This window comes from Pinus tabuliformis, chromosome 5_1 (genome assembly GCF_031772625.1).
Source record: "Pinus tabuliformis cultivar Carrire ecotype Pingquan chromosome 5_1, CPIR1, whole genome shotgun sequence".
Classification (NCBI taxonomy): Eukaryota; Viridiplantae; Streptophyta; class Pinopsida; order Pinales; family Pinaceae; genus Pinus; species Pinus tabuliformis.
The window spans coordinates 453232988-453241012 of record NC_142305.1 but is presented as its reverse complement, the minus strand read 5'-3'; positions in this window follow the sequence as shown (position 1 = coordinate 453241012).

The following is an 8025-nucleotide window of genomic DNA, read 5'->3' as shown; positions in this document are numbered from 1 at the left end:
CTATCCTTTCAGGATTCCATCTAGTGGGATTCCCCGAGTTCCTTAAACCTTCACATGTACTGTTTCCACGTCTATGACTTCTATGCGAAGTGGTTCAACATATTTTTAGGGTTTTTCTTTCAAAAGTGGTCATATCCCTCCTTCAAATCGATATTTGAACTTAGGAGAGGTTGATAATGTTAATCATTTCCAAGGATATCAAGGATGGCCTATTCCTTTTGTTTGTGGTTTAGGGGTTGGGAACCTATCACATGTATTTAGTCAATAGGGGTGTATGCCCCTCCCATCTGTCAGGCCTCACAATTCTTTCCTCCACTAGCTAGTGCATGGAATCCTTATTAGTGGTTATCCCCTTCTTTCAATGTTCCTCTAGGACGAAACTATCCTATGTATGGTAACCATGTGACAGGGGGTGCATACCCTTCAAATACTTCTAGGCCACAAGGGTTTATTTATGTTTAAGGTCCCTCTATGAGTAACTCGTGGCAATGTGGTGCCTCTTAAAATCCAGGATACTCTTTTCCTAATGCTGGAAATTCCACTCCTGGTGGGCAGAATTCTCCTGCTCCTCTATGCTTACCATTTCTGGCAACTTTAAACTTGCCAAATATTTAGAATTTGACAAATGATCTGATCTGACACAATCTGGCTTCACCTACAGTTCCCACGATACTTCCTTATGATATGCCTAAATTTAGAGGGTAGTCTGGGGAGGATCTGGATGATCATATAACAACATTCCATTTGTGGTGCTCATCTAACTCCTTGATCGATGATTTGATCAGGTTGATATTATTCCAACTCACCATAATTAGAAATTCTACAAAATGGCACATTGAGCTTAGAGGGTGTACCTTTTCTACATTTTTTGAAATGGATATTATGTTTTTAAACCATTTTTAGTTGCTTGTATGATATGATGTTGGAACTAAGCTTCTAGCCAGTTTTGAACAAGACAAAGAAACTCATATTTTTTACCACATTCAAGAGTGGCACAGAAGGAAGAGGCTCATTAAGGCCTATATCTCTGACCAGATCCTTATCAGATGGTTTTTGAAATCTTTACAGCTAGAAATTTCTAAGGACATGTCACTCTCTGGAGTGTTTAGTGAAGAATATGCCATCTTCAAAGCCTGGTAGTTAGAAGTCATATATTTTGAGTTTGGTGTTCTTTATAATATTATTACTGATGCTCCTCGATTGAAGAATTATTTATCCAAACCTAAGAGAAGACCCCATGCCGATGGAATTGTAGGGTCAATTTATAGTAGTATGGCTAACCTATTGAATCAATTGCAATAGTTTCATTTACAATATGCTCCTCCAGCACAGGCTTCATCATCAATGGCTATGTCTTCCAAAACTTTAGCATTCAATGTTTTTCAATCCTTGAATCCCAAAAGACACCAACAATCCAATGGAAAGAATAAGGATCATGGTAAGAAGAAAGATAAGGCTGGGAAGGGGAATGAAAAAATTCTAGTAATGATACTTGAGAGGGAAAGAAGGAATCACATATACCCATTCCTATAACTAAATGGGTCTCAAATATACACATGGATTAAAGAGAGTTGGGATTTAGAGTCGAAGATTTTGTAGAGGCTTTCAGCATTCGAGGTATAGACTCAACTACGAGTCTCTCAATATGGAGTGGCTTTCAGATATCATAAGCAAACTTAGCCTTAGAAGGTTCCAAATCACCATAATCATGTGATCTTGTAGCAACATCAACATGATACTTCACCATTTAGACATTCAATGTGGATTCCCCTACTTGGTTTCCCCCTACAAGGGTTCTAGTACCAGCATTAGTGCCACCAAGTATTTGTTGCCTTTGGGGAAAATGGTTAGTTAACAATCCTCAGAACATGAAGAACCCTGTTGATCTAACAAGCACTGAGCATCCTTAATATTAGGGAAAATATGGGTAAGTTTATCCCCATTACATAACTTACATGGGAAATTTACTTTCTTTTTTGATTCCTTCTGACCCTCTCAAGTATCATTACTACACTTTTTTGCATCCCCCTTCCCAGCCTTATCTTTCTTCTTACTATGCCCCTTATTATTTCCATTGGATTTTTGGTATCTTTTGGGATGCCAGGATTGAACAACATTAAATGATAAAGTCTGGGAAGACATAGCCATTGACGCTGAAGCCTACAGTAGAGAAGCATATTGTAAATAAAATTGTTATAATTAATTCAATAGGTTAGCCATACATCAATTGACCCTACAATTCCATCAGCATGGGGTCCTCTCTTAGGTTTTGCTAAATCCATCTTCGATTGAGGGGCATCGGGGATAACATTATAGAGAACTCTAATATGAGAATATATGATTTCTAAGTACTAGGCTTTAAAGATGGCATATTCTTCACTAAACACTCTAGAGAGTGACATGTCCCTAGAATTTTCTAGGTGTAAAGATTTCAAAAACCATCTAATAAGGAACTCGTTACGAATATAGCCCTTAATGAGCCTCTTCCTTCTACACCACTCATGGATGTGGTCAGAAATATGAGTTGCTTTGTCTTGTTCAAAATTGGCTAGAAGGTCAGTTCCATCCTCATATCGGAGAGGAAACTAAGAATGGTTTAGAAACAAAATAGCCATTTCACCAAATGTAGAAAAGGTACCCCTCTAAGCTCAATGTGCCATTTTGAAACATTTCTAGTTAGGGTGAGTTGGAATAATATCAACCTGATTGAACCACCGATCAAGGAATTAGATGAGCACCACAAATGGAACATGGTTATATGATCATCCAGATCCTCCCCAGACTTCCCTTTAAATCTAGGAATATCATAAGGAAGTTTGGTGGGAATAGGAGCTTAAGCTAGATTGTGTCAGATTGGATCATTTGTTAAACTCAATATATTTGGCATGTTTAAAGTTTCCAGGAATGGTAAGTGTGGAGGAGAAGGAGAATTCCACCTACCGAGAGTGGAATTTCCGACATTAGGAAAAGAGTATCTTGGGTTTTTAGAGGCTGTAGGTTGCCATGGGTTACTCTAGAAGGACCTTAACCATAAATAAATCCTTATGGGCCAAACGTATTTGAAGCATATCCACCCCTTATCACATGTTTACCATACATAGGATAGTTTCCTCCTAGCAAAACATTAAAAGAGTTGGATAACTACTGATAAGTATTCCATGCACTAGTTAGCAGAGGAAAGACTTGTGAGATCCCAAAAGAAGGGAGGGGCATGCTCCCCTATTGAAGAAATATATGGGATAATTTCCTAGCCCGTAAACCACTAAAAGACAAAATTTCCCATCCTTGACCTTGTTGGAAAGGATTAACGTTCTCAACCTGTCCTAAGTTCAAAGATGGATTGGAAGGAGGGATATGACCACTTCCAAAAGAAAAAACTCTGAAAATATGTTAAACCACTTGGCATAAAAGTCATATATGTGGAAATAGTAGATGTGAAGGTTGAAGGAACTAGGGGAATCCCACTCAATGGAATCCTAAAAGGATAGGCACCAGTGAAAAGAGTGGAAGGTTGGGTGCCCCCACTCAAATCTGGAATGGAGGTAGATCCAACAACCATTGTACTAGGTGTAACAATAGAGATAAAAAAAGTAACCCCTCCTACAACTGAAGGAGGGGTCTTCACACCATAAGTATTAGTCGCCATACTTACGTCATTAACATTATGATACTTTAGAGGGGAAGAAGGAAGTAATGATAGTTAGAGGAATATACCCATTCAGTTAGTGCATTTTTCACTACAATCAAAGCAATGTATTTGAAGAACTCTCTTGTTATTACATAGAGAAGAAACTCCCTCATCACATAGCTTTCCAGATTAAATGTACATATCAGAAAATGAATATATTTCGAAGTATAGTTGATGAAGGGGCTTTCACATGTGTCGTGACAATGTCGTGTTGGAATGTTATTGGGTCTTTGGAAGTTGTTCTTTCCCCTACTCTCCTTATGACAATTGTTGGTCACTCTCATCGGCCATATGGAATTCTTCCAGCCTTTCGCGTCGGTGTTGGGGGCAAGGTTTTCAATATCGAGGTAGAGATAGTTGATTCCAAGCATGATTATAATCATTTTTTGGGTCGAAATTGGGTGTATTAAATTGATGTTATTGTTTCATCATTGTTTGGCATCCTATTCTTACCTTATGAGGGGAGAATTGTTACAATTGATCAAATGGCTTATTCTCTTAACAATTCCAATGCATCTTCTGACTCTACTATGCCCTTGGTAAAGAATACCAAGAAACCTATTAATAATTTGGGACTCGGAATGTATTCCTCATTAATGACTACTTTTCATCTTCCTTCTCCTATTGCTCATGTTTATTCCATTTCATTCTCCAAGATCACTCTTGAAAGAGGTTTGTTCAAAACTCATTATTGTTATGATCCTTGACCCTTACCCCCCTCTACTACCACATTAGAAGAGGGGCAAGTAGGTGGAATGGCATACCATATATTTGCAATAGAAATCACATGCCAATCTATAGTTATTTCTGCATATTCTGACCCCATTCCTCTCCCATCAGAGTATTTGGATGGTGATGTGGGTTAGGTCAAGAATCTTAATTCTACTTTGGCTATGGATATTCTTGGTATTATCTTACCATCCAAGGAGGAAATCCTAGAAGCAATGACTGGTGTAGAGAGACTATGCGATGATTTGCATCGTCGGTCATATTTTCTCCCTAATTTTCATCAAGTTGGGTAAAATTTGTTTGGTACTTATTCAACTGGAAGTATTCATAAAATTCTAAATCATTTGGCCCCAACATAGATTTTTGCTGAAGTTAATATGCCAAATATCTTGGAAAATATTTCAATGAACATTTCTAGGAATCCAAATGTTATCTAGAATATATTCATCAGAGTTTCATGTTCCCCTAAATAAATTGATATTTACACTAACATTTTCAAATAATTTAGATATGTGTTTTCTTTGTCTTTTGAAGAAATTCCTAGAATTGATCCATCGATAGTTCAGATTGATATCAACACATACAAAAATGCTAAGCCTATATGGCAAAAGCTTCAACTGGTAAATCCTAGGAAAGAAACAACTATTAATGTTGATGTTGAAAAGATACTTAAGGAAAATTCCATATACCATGTTCCTCTAACTGAATGGGTCTTGAATTGAGTCCCTGTTGATAAAAATCTAGAAATGATCTATGTCTACATATACTTTAGGGATTTTAATAAGGCTTATCCTAAAGATAATTTCCCCACTCTGTTTACCAATCATATCATTAATGAGTTTGCTAGAAATGAGGTGTTCTCCTTCATGGGAGGTTTTCATGATATAATAAAATAACTATATGTCCTCAAGATCAACACAAGGAAACATTTATTTGCCCCTAGGGTACATTTGCATACAAGAAAATTCCTTTTGGCCTAAAAAATGTTGGATCTACTTTTTAGCGAGTCATGTCTTATGCTTTACACGACATCATTAACATAATAGAAGCATATTTTCATGACCTATTTTCTCATTCTCGAAAGAGAATTGTTCATCCATATCACCTTCATTTGGTTTTTGAATGAAATCGTCCCTTTAAGATCCGGTTGAATCCTAATTAATGTATTTTCACTATCACATCCAGTCGATTATTGGGATTGATTGTGTCTAATGAAGGGATTCATGTTGATCCATTTAAGTTTGAGGCAATACATGAGTCTCCTCGCCATCAATGGTTCATCAACTTTAGAGTTTCCAAGGTGAAGCGAATTTCTTAAGGAGATTTATCATAAATTACATTGAAATTACGAAAGCAGTTCCATTTGTCTGGGACGATTTCACTCAGTGCTCTTTCGATGTTTTGAAAAATGCATTGAAATTTTCTACTCTTTTGAGTCCATGTGATTATAACATGGATTTCCCCTTATATATCACTGTAGTAGAATTAACCGTTGGTATGGTTCTGATTCAGGAAAACAATGCTCTTAGAGAGAATGTGATTTATTATTTGAGCTAAGGCTTATTCAGTCCTAAACTTAGGTATTCTCATATAGAGAAATTGGCTATGGAAGCAGTTCACGTTGTCCAACGACTTGATCATTATATTCTGCTTAGAAAAACTTTTGTGTTGGATGATGTCAACCCATTTTAGTTTGTCCTCATTAGGCAAGTCATTGTGGGAAAAAATAATAAATGGATTTTCATCTTATAGGAATCCAATCTTGAATTTATGTCATCCAAGTCCAAAAATATTTAGTATTCACAAAATTTATTTCAGAGTTTCCTTGTGAAGAGGATGTTTTTTACGAAGAGGAATTTCTTGATAAACATATATTCCTAATCTCTTCACAGGATCCTTGGTATGTATACATCATAGTATATTTCTAGACTTTGAAGTTTACTTAGATGTTTTTAAATGATGAAAGTAGAAAATTGTGTCACTTACCTAGAAATTATATTAATATCGGTGACACTTTGTATCATCACGATATTGACTCAATCCTTAGGTATTTTTTAACCTTAGAAGAATTTGAGTATGTTCTTAATGACTACCATAGTGGATCTTGTGGAGCTAATCCGTCTGGACTTGCTACAATCCAAAGATGGTTGTTTGTAGGCTATTTTTCGCCTTTGAATTTTAAATATTGCATGGTAGCGGTCAAGAAGTTCCATACTTGTCATGTATATACTCAGAAAATGTGTGCTCATCCAACTCTGCTTTCCCCACATCACTATTGGTCCTTCTTGTAACCTAGCTTTAGCTAAGGGTCACAAGTACATTACCGTAGTAGTGGACTACTTTACGAAGAGGGTCGAAGCTATGCCTACTTTAAAAAATTATTGTGAGACAACAAATCATTTCACATTTCGATATTCCAAGGGAGATTGTCACTAATCATGCCATTCATTTTTATAATAAGGTGATGTCTAAGTTGGATTTAAAGTTGGTATTTCAGAAAGAGAATTCGTGTTCTTACTATCCACAAGCTAATGGTTAGGTTGAAGCCATGAAAAAATCCCTCAAAAATATCCTACAAAGGACTATCAATAAAGTTAGATCCAACTGGCACATCATGATATATCATGCGCTTTGGGCATATTAGATGTCTATTAAGACCACCACGTGATTTACTTCCTTTCAACTAGTTTAAGGTTTGGAATCAATATTCCCTGTGGAACGTGAGATCCCATATATTGAATTAAGAGTTTGACTTCTTCTAGACACATCTAGTCTTGAAAAACACCTTATTCATTCAGAAAATCTCAATGAGTAGCACTAGGATGCAACCACAATAAATGAGGCTCATAAAAAGAGAGTAAAGACCCAATATGACAAGACTGTGTGTCCTACGGTTTTCTTTAAAGGTGACCTTCTCCTAGTCTATGACCAAGAGAAGGACACCTTAGAGGTAGGCAAGTTCAAACCCATGTGGTATGGTCCTTTTATCATAAAAAATTTCTTGAAAAAAGGTGCATCTATGTTGGTATAATTTGATGGAAATGTATTGTTGAAGCCTAGAAATGGGCCCTATCTTTAGAAGTATTATGCCTAAGTTGTTGCCTAACATTTGCTTTATTTTGTAAATATTGTACATAGTTTTTTATTTTTGTCCATGGGTTTCGTGGTGATGTTGGATTTTTTATTTGCTTTAGCAGGATTCCATGGGTGAATTGGTATATATAGGATTTGTCAACGGTGCTAGTAGACATACTCGAAACTTATCTTTCATCAGTTGGGTAATATATTATCCACATGGTCATTTGTTAGTCTCAAGAGGCATATGTATTGGTCCTGCATACAACAATAGGGTTTAATACGTTGTTGTCATTAATTTACTATCTCAAGCAATATCCTAGTTGTTTATTTGGATTCACATCTTATGGTGTCTCAATTAAATAAGATATATCATGTGAGAGATCATTTATTACATTGCCAATTTATGAGAGTGACAATATTAAAAAGATAATTTAATTTATTACTTTTATTCATATTCCAGGCTCAGAAAATTCATTTGTTGATTCTATTGCTAATCAAGCATTAGATTGGAGCATTAATCATTCATCACA